At 41.2% G+C, this 12,892-nt stretch overlaps 1 protein-coding gene across 2 annotated transcripts in view; it reads left to right on the forward strand.

The window, feature by feature from the left end:
- Window positions 1-849: 849 nt before the first annotated feature.
- TBCE (tubulin folding cofactor E) overlaps window positions 850-12,892 on the forward strand; it is an 89,292-nt gene continuing 77,249 nt past the window's right edge. The window contains exon 1 of one of the 2 annotated variants that reach the window (XM_019953901.2): window positions 850-957. The gene's annotated coding sequence lies outside the window, so the exon portion shown is untranslated. Of the gene's footprint in view, window positions 969-12,892 lie in introns of both variants that reach the window. The other variant, XM_019953902.2, reaches the window with a different exon arrangement.

Here is a 12,892-nt window from a genome sequence, read left to right on the forward strand (position 1 = left end):
GTTTTTGGAACATGGTTTCTTAGCCTATGTCCTTTCATTAATCAACAAAAGCAGTTTTTACAGCTTCATAAGGGGCATCTCTATGTGTTGAAATTCTGTTTAATTTTGACATTCAGCTTGAAGGCTAGCCCCCTGAAGTGTTATTCAGTTTCTCTTTGGTTGGAATAAAGGCCTTTTAAAAGCAATAACTATACTATGGACATGATACGCTTTAATCATGTACCAGACTCCGCGACGGGGAAACTTTTATTTATCCGTCATCTCATTTGATCTTCCGGAGCAGGCAATGGCACCACACTCCAGTACTCTTGCCTGGAAAATCCCATGGCTGGAGGAGCCTGGTGGGCTCCCGTCCATGGGGTCGCACAGAGTCGGACACGACTGAAGAGACTTAGCAGCAGCAGCAGCATTTGATCTTCACAACTCTTGAGATATGAGAAAACTGTTAGAAATTAACATGTCTATGGAATTTTCTTTTTCTATTACTGCGTTTACTTTCATTCTGCCTTACGATTCAGCCCGTTAAATTTTTTTCCCCTAGCGTTTGAGGCATCAACACTAGTTTCTTTTCTATGACCACCTCAGACTTCCTATATGGTAAATTCCCCACGAACATGGAACTGAATCTCATACGGGACTTGTAACTCGCTTCCGTGATAACTAGTAAACTGGAAAGAGCGCGATCCTTCTTTCCGTTATCCCAAGTTTAGGGGGCATCGCGGGGTCAGCCCAGGGGCCGAGTGTTTGGCTGGCTTTGGGCGGGCTGACCACACCTCCGGCTACCCAGACTCTTGAGCTGATATTCAGCGCTGAGATTCAGCTGCCGCAGCTCCCGTCCCCGGGGGCGGGACTTCCTGTCTTCCTAAAGGAGCACTTCCGACCAGAGCCGGAAGCTGCCTTGGGGCAAAGCGCGTGCCAGGGGCTGTCGCTCAGATCACCCTGGCTGGCTGCAGGCAGGTGAGCTTGGGGTGAGTCTGGGTAGCGGAGGAAGCATGCAATGCTAGCTGGCTCGTGACCCGTGCAACCGTGCAGGGCTCTCGGTCTTTTTCCCCTTTCTTAGAAACTTCCAAGATTGCCGGGCGTGGTCTGCTTCTTGAGGCTTTGACCGAATCCATCTGCACTTAAGTCTTTGACCGAATCCCCTTGCATTTGCGAGGGCGGGCGGGGTCTCGGGCCTGGTTGCGGGCGAGCGGGGCACACTGCATTGCACTTCACGGAAAAGCCTGTTGACTTGTCACTTGGAAATAGGTGAAAATGGTACAGGCGACCCACGACTTGGTGTCAGGTTAGAGAACCAACTGACCTTTTAAATGCTTTAACATTTATGATGTAGGAGAACTAATGTTAAGTGGGTGGAGAACGTATTTACAAGTTTTACCTACTGTTCGCTGCTGACAAGAGGACTGTTCTAGGTTGTGGATGGATCCAGATGAGGGTGTGGTATCCCTGTCCCTAAAGAAACTACAGTCCCGTTGTGAAAACAGGACTCACAAATGCCAAACTGTTACAGAAAGAGTAGACAGATTAAGAGTACAGACTTCTCTTGTCTCGCGTTAATATAGCCATGAGGACTGTTGTTTGTTATTTGTCTCAGCTTTTTTCATCTTTTTTAGTTTTAACCTTTTTGTATACTTTTATAATAAAATAACATATTGCTGGGTATTTTTTTTTAATCTAAGTGGACAGTCTGTGCCTTTTGACTGGCAGCCTTACTGTACTTATATTCAAAGTCATTTCTGAGGTATTTGTTCAAGCCACAACCTTTTGAGTCATCCTTGACTCATCTCTTTCTCACACACATTTAACCTATCAGCAGCAAATCCAAGAACTCAGCCTTCAGAATCTATCCAGAGGCCCAAGCCCTTCTTACCACCTCCCCTTATCGAAATTGCAGCTATCTTTCACCTGGATTCCTGCAGTAGACACCTAACCAATCTGCTTTTTCTTATTTCAGCCTTTCCATCACATCTAGTGATTCTTCTTAAAAAAAAAAAAATCAGATTATCTCCCTCTCACAAAAGTCTCCATGGACTTCCCATTTCACTCAGATTGAAAGCCAGATTCTTTAGAACGACCCTCAAGGTGCTTTCTGATCCCGCCCTTGCTATATCTCTGATCTAATCTCCAGCTCCTCTCCCCCTTTATTCGGGTGCCTCAGGCACATCCTAACCTCAGGATATTCACACTTGGAATTCCTTTGTCTGAATGTCCACAGGGCTTAATCCCTTACCTCCTTCATATATTTTTTTTAACTTTACCTTTTCAGTGAGGACTTCCCTGGCATAGCCTTCCCTTACATTTCTATTGTACCCATCCTCCTCCTGCATATCACCATATGACCCGCTGTGGGATTGGTTCATTTCTCTGGCTCAGCAATGTTTACCCCACAACCATAGAAGCTTATGTATGAGAGCTGTTATTTTTCTGTATTTTGTTTACAGCTGTATCCCTAGTGCTTAAAACAATACCTGGCTTTTAGTGGGCTCTTTATAATTGTTGAAAAACCTTTTTTTGCCATTTTATAATTTGTACTCTCTGCCCTTTTTCTTTCTCTTTCCTTGCCTTTTTTTGAATTGAGGTTTTATCTTCTCTTTTTCCTTCTACTTGTTTGAAGATACATTATTCTATATACTTTATTTCTGTTCTTACAGTGGTTAATTTTAATTTTATTGTGGTTTAAAATTAATGTAGTTAATTTTAATTTTACTGTGCATAATTGAAACTGATCGGAAAGCTTTGCAAAACTGTATTGTTTTTACCTGTAAGTTACTGGTTTTTTAACAGGCTTCCTGGATCAGCTCAGTATTTATTTTTGTAAGATGTAAATATTCAATAAAACTAGTAGTTGTTACTATTTTCTGGTGGTCTTTATTTTTTCCTTTTTGGTTTATTACAAAGTAAATTTGTCATATACGTTAATAAAATATTTACTGTATACTTAGCACTCAAAGTTTTGTTTTTAAATATACAATACTTTTCCTCCCTTACGTTTTTGCTCTGAAATGTGCAAAAGAGTCCACTAGAAAATATGGTAGATATTATTATGAAATGAATATTGCCCAGAAAGCAGGTAGAGACTACCAGAAAGGGAATTTTAACAGTTTGCTGGTTATTAGGAGCAGATGGAATGAATTTGTGGAAGAGTTATATGGGAAGATTTGGTAGTATTTGAAAGTATGTGGAGAAAAGGCACAACCTGGTTCATTCATTTTATTAGTTCTGTTTCATATAGTTGTATAGCTGTGTCATAAAAATTGTAGGTTTGGTGTGGATTTAAGTCATTGGTGTTTGAGACAGAAAACGTGTCTGCAGCCTCTTCAGAAACCTAAAGCTTTTGGAGGCACTACTTAAAATGATGTGAGACAATTCAGTGTGTGAGGGCCAAGGAATACTGTGAGGATGTAGCAGAACTTTGACATGGTCTTTGACATCAGGTATGATGTGCATAGAGGACAGCAGGACATCATGCTAAGTGAAGTAAGCTGGTCACCAAAAGATAACTGTATGCTTTGACTTTTCTGACGTATTTAGAGTAGGCAAGTTAATAGAAATGGAAGGTGGGACCTGGGGAGAGGAGGTTATGGGAGTTGTTTAATGGATATAGATTTTCAATTTTGCAAGACAAAAAAATTTTGGTGATTGCACAGCAGTGGGTGAATGTATATAATGTACTGAACTGTGCACTTAAAAATGGTTAAAGTAATAAATTTTATGGTATGTTTATTTTACAACAATTAAATTTCTTTTTAAAAAGGACCACAGGTGGGTTTCTTTAAAATTGGGCTGTTAAAACTCAGAAGTTGTTACATTTTAGGTGGTCCTTTTTGCCCATACTATTCAAAGGTGTTGTATTCCCACTTTCTGTAGTTTCCCATCCTGAATCTCCAATCAGTGAAACCCTATCAGGTTTCACAACCTGGAAAGCTTGTTCTCAATTTCTGCTGCAGATTTCCATCAGCTTAATCAGAATGGTTTCCACATGGAGTCTGTCTCACTCTTAACCCTCCTGTTTCTTCACAGTTACTGAATTTGACCCTTACATTACTAATTCTAGGTCTTAATTGTTTACTGTTAGTTATCTCTCCTAATTAAACTCTTAAGTTCCTTACAAGAGACTGTCTTCTACTTATAATCTTGGTGACAGAAAGGTTAATGAGTGTCAGAATTCATAGCTTGTAAGTGCCTGAACCAGGATTACTACCTGGAGCGCCTGAATCTCAGTGCAGCATGTTTGCTATTGATGTTGTTTTCTACTTTATAAGTATCAGTGTGTGAATGATACTTCAGACCTCATGCTAAATTATTTTAATACAATTTGGAACAAATAGCAGGAAAGATACAGCAAATATGTTTAGAAAGATAACAATACGTATTGAAAAGCTTTTTTCTAAAATTAATTCACAAAATGCCAGTGTTCTCACTGTTTCTGTTGGGCATCAAACATCGTTTTGGATCCCTTGGTGGCTAAACAAGGTAGGAGATGTGGTAACTGAATCAGTACCTACGGGTGGAAGAGGCTCACTGGAATTAGACTTCCCCATGTCAACTACCATTATTCTTTTTTTTAATTAAATTTTTATTGTATATAAGAATTTAGTTGATTTACAGTGTTGTATTAGTTTCAGGCGTATAGCACCTGATTCAGTTATACATCTGTCCTTTTTCAGATTCTTCTTTCTCTCTCCCTCTTCCTTTCCCCTCTGGTAACCATAAGTTTATTTTCAGAGTCTGGAGTTCTGTTTTTGTTTTGTAAATAAGTTCATTTGTATCATTTTATTTTTAGATTCCACACAGGATATAGGATATAGTATTTCTGTCTGACTTAGTTCACTTAGTTTGATGATACATAGGTTCATCCATGTTGCTGCAAGTGGCATTGTTTCATCCTTTTTATGGCTGAAGAATACTCCGTTGCCTGTATGTACCACATCTCATTTATCCATTCCTCTGTCAGTGGTCATTTAGGTTGCTTCCGTGTCTTTTAACTATAGTGGTTGGATGGCATCACCGGCTTAATGGCCATGACTTATAGCAAGCTCTGAGAGTTGGTGATGAACAGGGAAGCCGGAATGCTGCAGTCCACGGGGTCACAAAGAGTTGGACACAACTGAGCAACTGAACTGAAATAGTGCTGCTATGAACACTGTATGCATATATCTTTTCAAATGATAGTTTTTTCCATATACATGGGCTTCCCAGGAGGCTCAGTGGTGAAAAATCTGCCTGCCAGTGCAGGAGACGCAGGAGACACAGGTTCAGTCCCGGGATCAGGAAAGACCCCTGGAGGAGGAAATGACAACCCATTCCAGTATTCTTGCTTGGGAAATCGCATGGACAGAGGAGCCTGGTGGGCTACAGTCCATACGGTCGCAAAGAGTGAGATGCGACTGAGGACAGCCAGATACATTCCAGGAGTGGCATTGCTTGATCATACGATAGGCTTATTTTTAGTTTTTTAAAGGAAACTCCATACTGTTCTCTATAATTGTACCAATTTACATTCCCAACAACAGTGTCGGGAGGTTCCCTTTTCTCCACACTCTCTAGCATTTACTGTTTGTAGACTTTAAAAATATATATTTATGTATTTATTTTTGGCTGTGCTGAGTCTTTGTTGCTGCCTGTGGGCTTTCTCCGGGTGCCGTGCATGGACCTCATTGTGGTGTCTTTTCTTGTTGCAGAGCATGGCCTCTAGGGGGTGTGGGCTTCATGCCGTGCAGCACGTGGGCTTAGTAGTTGTGCCACATGGACTTAGGTGCTCTGCGGCATGTGGGATCTTCCCAGACCAGGGATCAAACCCATGTCACCTGCATTGACAGGCCCATTCTTAACCACGGGACCACCTGGGAAGTCCCTGTTTATAGACTCTTTGATGGCCATGCTGATAGCTGTGAGTTGATTTGCATTTCTCTAATAATTAGAGACGTTGAGCCTCTTTTCATGTGCTTTTTGGCCATATGTGTGTCTTTGGAGAAATGTCTATTTAGATCTGCCAATTTTTTGATTGGACTCTTTTTTTTTTTTAATACATAAAGCTACATGAACTGTTTATATATTTTGGAGATTAATCCCTTGTCAGTTGTCTCATTTGCAAATATTTTCTCCCATTTTGTGGGTTGTCTTTTCGTTTTGTTTATGATTTCTTTTGCTCTGCAAAAGCTGTTTTTTTATTTTGGCTCTGCTGAATCTTTGTTGCTGAATGGGCTTCTCTCCAGTTGGGGTGCACAGGCTTCTCACTGTGTGGTCTCTGTTGTTGGGGTGTGCTGGCTCAGTCGCTGTGTTGCATGGACTGAGTTGCACTGCAGCATGTGGGTTTTCCTGGACCGAGGATCAAACGCTGCATTGGCAGGTGGGTTCTTCACCACTGAGCCATCAGGGAGACCTCTGTTACTGGACTTTCTGTCCGGGTCTGTGGTTCTCTATTGCTGTTTTTATGCCAGTGCCATCCGTACTCTTTTAATTGCTATAGCATTTTCTAAAATCAGGGAGCCTGATTCTTCCACCTTTGTTTTTCTTTCTCAGAATCATTTTAGCTATTACTGGTCTTTTGTGTTTCCATACAGATTTCAAAAATTTTTGTTCTAGTTCTGTGAAAGATGCCATTGGTAATTTGATGGCAATTGCATTGAGTGTGAAGATTGCCTTGGGTAGTATAGTCATTTTAACTGAATTGATTCTTCAATCCAAGAACATGGTATATTTTTCTGTGTCATCTTCAATGTTTTCTTTTTCTCCCACCGCCCCCAGCCCCACCACCTTCAGTTCCTTTCATCATCATCATATAGTTTTTAGAGTACAGGTTTTTTGCCTCCTTTAGTAGTTTTATTCCTAAGTATTTTATTCTTTTGATGTCGTGATAAATGGGATTATTTCCTTAATTTCTCTTTCACTAGTGTATAGAATGCAACAGACTTTTGTGTATTAATTTAGATTTCTTTGTATGTTCGTTTGTGTTTTTTGGATGTGCTGCACAGCAGATATGATCGTAGCTTCCTCAACCAGGGATTAAGCCCATGCCCCTGGCAGTGGAAGCACGGAGTCGTGACCACTGGACTGCCAGAGAAGCCCTTCTGTGTATGAATTTCGTATCCTGCAACTTTACCAACTGCATTAATTAGCTCAGTAGTTTTCTGGTAGCATCTTTATGATTTCATATGTATGGTAAGAATTGGACACGACTGAGCAACTGAACTAAACTGATGTCATCTACAGTTACAGTTTTACTTCTTTTCCAATTTGGGCTCCTTTTATTTATTTACTTTTTCTTCTCTGATTGCTGTGGCTAGGACTTCAAAAGTATGTTGAGTAAAAGCGGAAAGAGTGGATATCCTTGTCTTGTTCCTGATCTTAGAGGAAAGGCTTTCTGCTTTTCACCATTGAGAATGATGTTAGTCATGGGCTTGTCATATATGACTTTTATTATGTGGAGATAAGTTCCCTCTATGTCCACTTTCTGAAGAGTTTTTATCATGAATGAATAAGTTGAATTTTATTACAAGCATTTTCTCTGTTGAGATTATCATATGGTTTTTGTTCTTCAATTTGTTAATGTGGTGTATCACCCTGATTGTTTTGCAGATATTGAAAAATGCTTCATCCCAGGAATAAATCTCACTTAATAATCTAGTGTATGATCTATTTAATGCATTGTTGGGTTCAGTTTGCTGGTATTTTGTTAAGGATTTTTGCATCTATGTTCATCAGTGATACAGGCTTCTAATTTTCTTTTTTTGTGTGGTATCTTTGTCTGGTTTTTGCATCAGTGGTGGTGGCCTAATATAATGAATTTGGGGGTATTCCTTCCTCTGCAAGCTTTTGTAAGAGTTTCAAAAGGATTGGTATTCAGTTCAGTCCAGTCGCTCAGTTGTGTCTGACTCTTCGCGACCCAGTGAGCTGCAGCACGCCAGGCCTCCCTGGCCAACACCAACTCCCGGAGCCCACCCAAACTCATGTCCATTGAGTCAGTGATGCCATCCAACCATCTCATCCTCTATCGTCCCCTTCTCCTGCCCTCAATCTTTCCCAGCAACAGGGTCTTTTCCAGTGAGTCAGCTCTTCACATCAGATGGCCAAAATATTGCAGTTTCAGCTTCAACATCAGACCTTCCAATGATCACCCAGGACTGATCTCCTTTAGGATGGACTGGTTGCATCTCCTTGCAGTCCAAGGGACTCTCAAGAGTCTTCTCCAACACCACAGTTCAAAAGCATCAATTCTTCAACACTCAGCTTTCCCTATAGTCCAACTCTCACATCCATACATGACTATTGGAAAAACCATATCCTTGACTACACGAACTTTTGTTACCAAAGTAAGATCTTTGCTTTTTAATAAAAAAAAGTAAAATCTTTGCTTTTTGCTGCCTAGGTTGGTCATAACTTCCCTTCCAAGGAGTAAGCATCTTTTAATTTCATGGCTGCAGTCGCCATCTGCAGTGATTTTGAAGCCCAGAAAAATAAAGTCTGTCACTGTTTCCACTGTTTCCCTATCTATTTGCCATGAAGTGATGGACCGGATGCCTTGATTGTAGTTTTCTGAATGTTGAGCTTTAAGCCAACCTTTTCACTCCCCTCTTTCACTTTCATCAAGAGGCTTTTTAGTTCCTCTTCACTTTCTGCCATAAGGGTGGTGTCATCTGCATATCTGAGGTTATTGATATTTCTCCTGGCAATCTTGATTCCAGCTTGTGCTTCTTCCAGCACAGTGTTTCTCATGATGTACTCTGCATAGAAGTTAAATAAGCAGGGTGACAATATACAGCCTTGATATACTTCTTTTCCTATTTGTAACCAGTCTGTTCCATGTCCAGTTCTAACTGTTGCTTCCTGACCTGCATACAGGTTTTTCAAGAGTCAGGTCTGGTGGTCTGGTATTCTCATCTCTCTCAGAATTTTCCATAGTTTATTGTGATCCACACAGTCAAAGGCTTTGGCATAGTCAATAAAGCAGAAATAGATGTTTTTCTGGAACTCTCTTGCTTTTCCCATGATGCAGCGAATGTTGGCAATTTGATCTCTGGTTCCTCTGCCTTTTCTAAAACCAGCTTGAACATCAGGAAGTTCACGGTTCACATATTACTGAAGCCTGGCTTGGAGAATTTTGAGCATTACTTTACTAGCGTGTGAGATGAGTGCAATTGTGCGGTAGTTTGAGCATTCTTTGACATTGCCTTTCTTTGGGATTGGAATGAAAACAGACCTTTTCCAGTCCTGTGTCCACTTGCATGTTGAGTGCAGCACTTTCACAGCATCATCTTTCAGGGTTTGAAATAGCTCAACTGGAATTCCATCACCTCCACTAGCTTTGTTTGTAGTGATGCTTCCTAAGGCCCACTGGACTTCACACTCCAGGATGTGTGGCTCTAGGTGAGTGATCACACCATTGTGATTATCTGGGTCATGAAGATCTTTTTTGTACAGGTCTTCTGTGTATTCTTGCCACCTCTTCTTAATATCTTCTCCTTCTGTCAGGTCCATACCATTTCTGTCCTTTATTGAGCCCATCTTTGCATGAAATGGTCCCTTGGTATCTCTAATTTTCTTGAAGAGATCTCTAGTCTTTCCCAATCTGTTGTTTTCCTCTATTTGTTTGCATTGATCGCTGAAGAAGGCTTTCTTATCTCTCCTTGCTATTCTTGGAACTCTGCATTCAGATGCTTATATCTTTCCTTTTCTCCTTTGCTTTTCGCTTCCCTTCTTTTCACAGCTATTTGTAAGGCCTCCCCAGACAGCCATTTTGCTTTTTTGCATTTCTTTTTCCTGTGGATGGTCTTGATCCCTGTCTCCTGTACAATATCACAAACCTCATTCCATAGTTCATCAGGCACTCTGTCTATCAGATCTAATCCATTAAATCTATTTGGCACTTCCACTGTATAATCATAAGCGATTTGACTTAGGTCACACCTGAATGGTTTGGTGGTTTCCCCCACTTTCCTCAATTTAGGTCTGAATTTAGCAATAAAGAGTTCATGATCTGAGCCACAGTCAGGTCCCGTCTTGTTTTTACTGAGTGTATAGAGCTTCTCCATCTTTGGCTGCAAAGAATATAATCAATATGATTTCAGTGTTGGCCATCTGGTGATGTCCATGTGTAAGGTCTTCTTTTATGTTGTTGGAAGAGGGTGTTTGCTATGACCAGTGTGTTCTCTTGGCAAAACTCTATTAGTCTTTGCCCTGCTTCATTCTGTACTCCAAGGCCAAATTTGCCTGTTACTCCAGGTGTTTCCTGACTTTCTTTTTTTAGTTTTGCATTCCAGTCCCCTATAATGAAAAGGACATCTTTTTTGGGTGTTAGTTCTAAAAGGTCTTGTAGGTCTTCATAGAACTGTCCAACTTCAGCTTCTTCAGCTTTATTGGTGGGGCATAGGCTTGGATTACCATGATATTGAATGGTTTGCCTTGGAAACAAACAGAGATCATTCTGTCGTTTTTGAGATTGCATCCAAGTACTGCATTTCAGATTCTTTTGTTGACCATGATGGCTACTCCATTTCTTCTAAGGGATTCTTGCCCACAGTAGTAGACATAATGGTCATCTGACTTAAATTCACCCATTCCAGCCCATTTTAGTTCGCTGATTCCTACAATGTTGACGTTCACTCTCCTGTTTGACCACTTCCAATTTGCCTTGATTCATGGACCTGACATTCCAGGTTCCTATGCAATATTGCTCTCTACAGCATTGAACTTCGCTTCTATCACCAGTCACATCCACAACCAGGTGTTGTTTTTTGCTTTGGCTCCATCCCTTCATTCTTTCTTAAGTTATTTCTCCACTGATCTCCAGTATCATATTGGGCACCTGCCATCCTGGGGAGTTCATCTTTCAGTGTCCTATCTTTTTGCCTTTTCATTACTGTTCTTGGGTTCTCATGGCAAGAATACTGAAGTGGTTTGCCATTCCCTTCTCCAGTGGACCACATTCTGTCAGACCTCTCCACCATGACCCGTCCGTCTTGGGTGGCCCCACACGGCATGGCTTAGTTTCATTGAGTTACACAAGGCTGTGGTCCATGTGATCAGATTGGCTAATTGTCTGTGATTGTGGTTTCAGTCTGTCTGCCCTCTTATGCCCTCCCTCAGCGCCTACCATCTTACTTGGGTTTCTCTTACCTTGGACGTGGTGTTTCTCTTCACGGCTGCTCCAGGAAAGTGAAGCCTCTTCTGTTTACCTTGGACTTGGGGTATGTCCCCACGGCCACCGCTCCTGACCTTGGACATGGGATATCTCCTCTCTGCTGCTCGCCACTCCTGCGCTGCCCAACTGCCGCTAGCCCCTCCTGTACTGCAGGAGGTATTAACTCTTTTCTAAATGTGTGATAAAATTCTTCTGTGAAGCCATCTTGTCCTGGACTTTTGTTTGTAAAGAGTTTTTTTTTTCTTTTTAAAATTTTTATTTATTTAGGCTGCACCAGCTCTTGGTTGTGGCACATGGATCTAGTTCACTGACCAGGGATTGAACCTGGGCCCCTGCATCGAGTGCAGAGTTATCCAGGGATAAGGGATAGTCTTATCTTACCAGGGAAGCCCCTGTTTATTGAAAGTCTTTTAATCATTATTTCAATTTCAGTCCTTGTGATAGGTCTGTTTATATTTTCTGTTTCTTCCTGGTTCAGTCTCAGAAGATTATACCTTTCCAAGAATTTGTCCATTTCTTCTGTGTTGTTCATTTTATTGGCATATATATATATATATATATATGTTTGGTTTAGTAGTCTCTCGTGATCCTTTTTATTTCTGTGGTGGTAGTTCTAACTCCTCAGTTTTCATTTCTGATTTTATTGACTTGAACTCTCCCGTTTTTTCCTGATGAGTCTGGCTAAAGGTTTATCGGGTCTGTTTGTCTTTTCGAAGAACCAGCATTTAGTGTCATTGATCTTTTCTGTTGTTTTCCTTGTCTGTATTTCATTTATTTCTGCTCTGATATTTATGATTTCTTTCCTTCTACTAACTTTAGAATTTGTTCTTCCTTATCTAGTTGCTTTAGATGTACGTGTAGGTTGTTTATTTGGGATTTTTCTTTTTTCCTGAAGTAAGATTGTATGGCCATAAACTTCCCTCCTCAGTTCAGTTCAGTCACTCAGTCGTGTCTGACTCTTTGTGACCCCATGAATCCCAGCACGCCAGGCCTCCCTGTCCATCACCAACTCCCGGAGTTCATCCAGACTCACGTCCATCGAGTCAGTGATGCCATCCAGCCATCTCGTCCTCTGTTGTCCCCTTCTCCTCCTGCCCCCAATCCCTCCCAGCATCAGAGTCTTTTCCAACGAGTCAACTCTTCGCATGAGGTGGCCAAAGTACTGGAGTTTCAGCTTTAGCATCATTCCTTCCAAAGAAATCCCAGGGCTGATCTCCTTCAGAATGGACTGGTTGGATCTCCTTGCAGTCCAAGGGACTCTCAAGAGTCTTCTCCAACACCACAGTTCAAAAGCATCAATTGTTCGGCGCTCAGCTTTCTTCACAGTCCAACTCTCACATCCATACATGACCACAGGAAAAACCATAGCCTTGACTAGATGGACCTTTGTTGGCAAAGTAATGTTTCTGCTTTTCAGTGTACTATCTAGGTTGGTTATAACTTTCCTTCCAGGGAGTAAGCGTCTTTTAATTTCATGGCTGAAATCACCATCTACAGTGAGTTTGGAGCCCAAAAAAATAAAGTCTGACACTGTTTCCACTGTTTCCCCATCTGTTTCCCATGAAGTGATGGGACCAGATGCCATGATCTTCGTTTACAGTTAGAACTGGACATGGAACAACAGACTGGTTCCAAATAGGGGAAGGAGTACGTCAAGGCTGTATATTGTCACCCTGCTTATTTAACTTATATGCAGAGTCCATCAAGAGAAACGCTGGGCTGGAGGAAGCACAAGCTGGAATCAAGATTGCC

This window comes from Bos indicus, chromosome 28 (genome assembly GCF_029378745.1).
Source record: "Bos indicus isolate NIAB-ARS_2022 breed Sahiwal x Tharparkar chromosome 28, NIAB-ARS_B.indTharparkar_mat_pri_1.0, whole genome shotgun sequence".
Lineage (NCBI taxonomy): Eukaryota > Metazoa > Chordata > Mammalia > Artiodactyla > Bovidae > Bos > Bos indicus.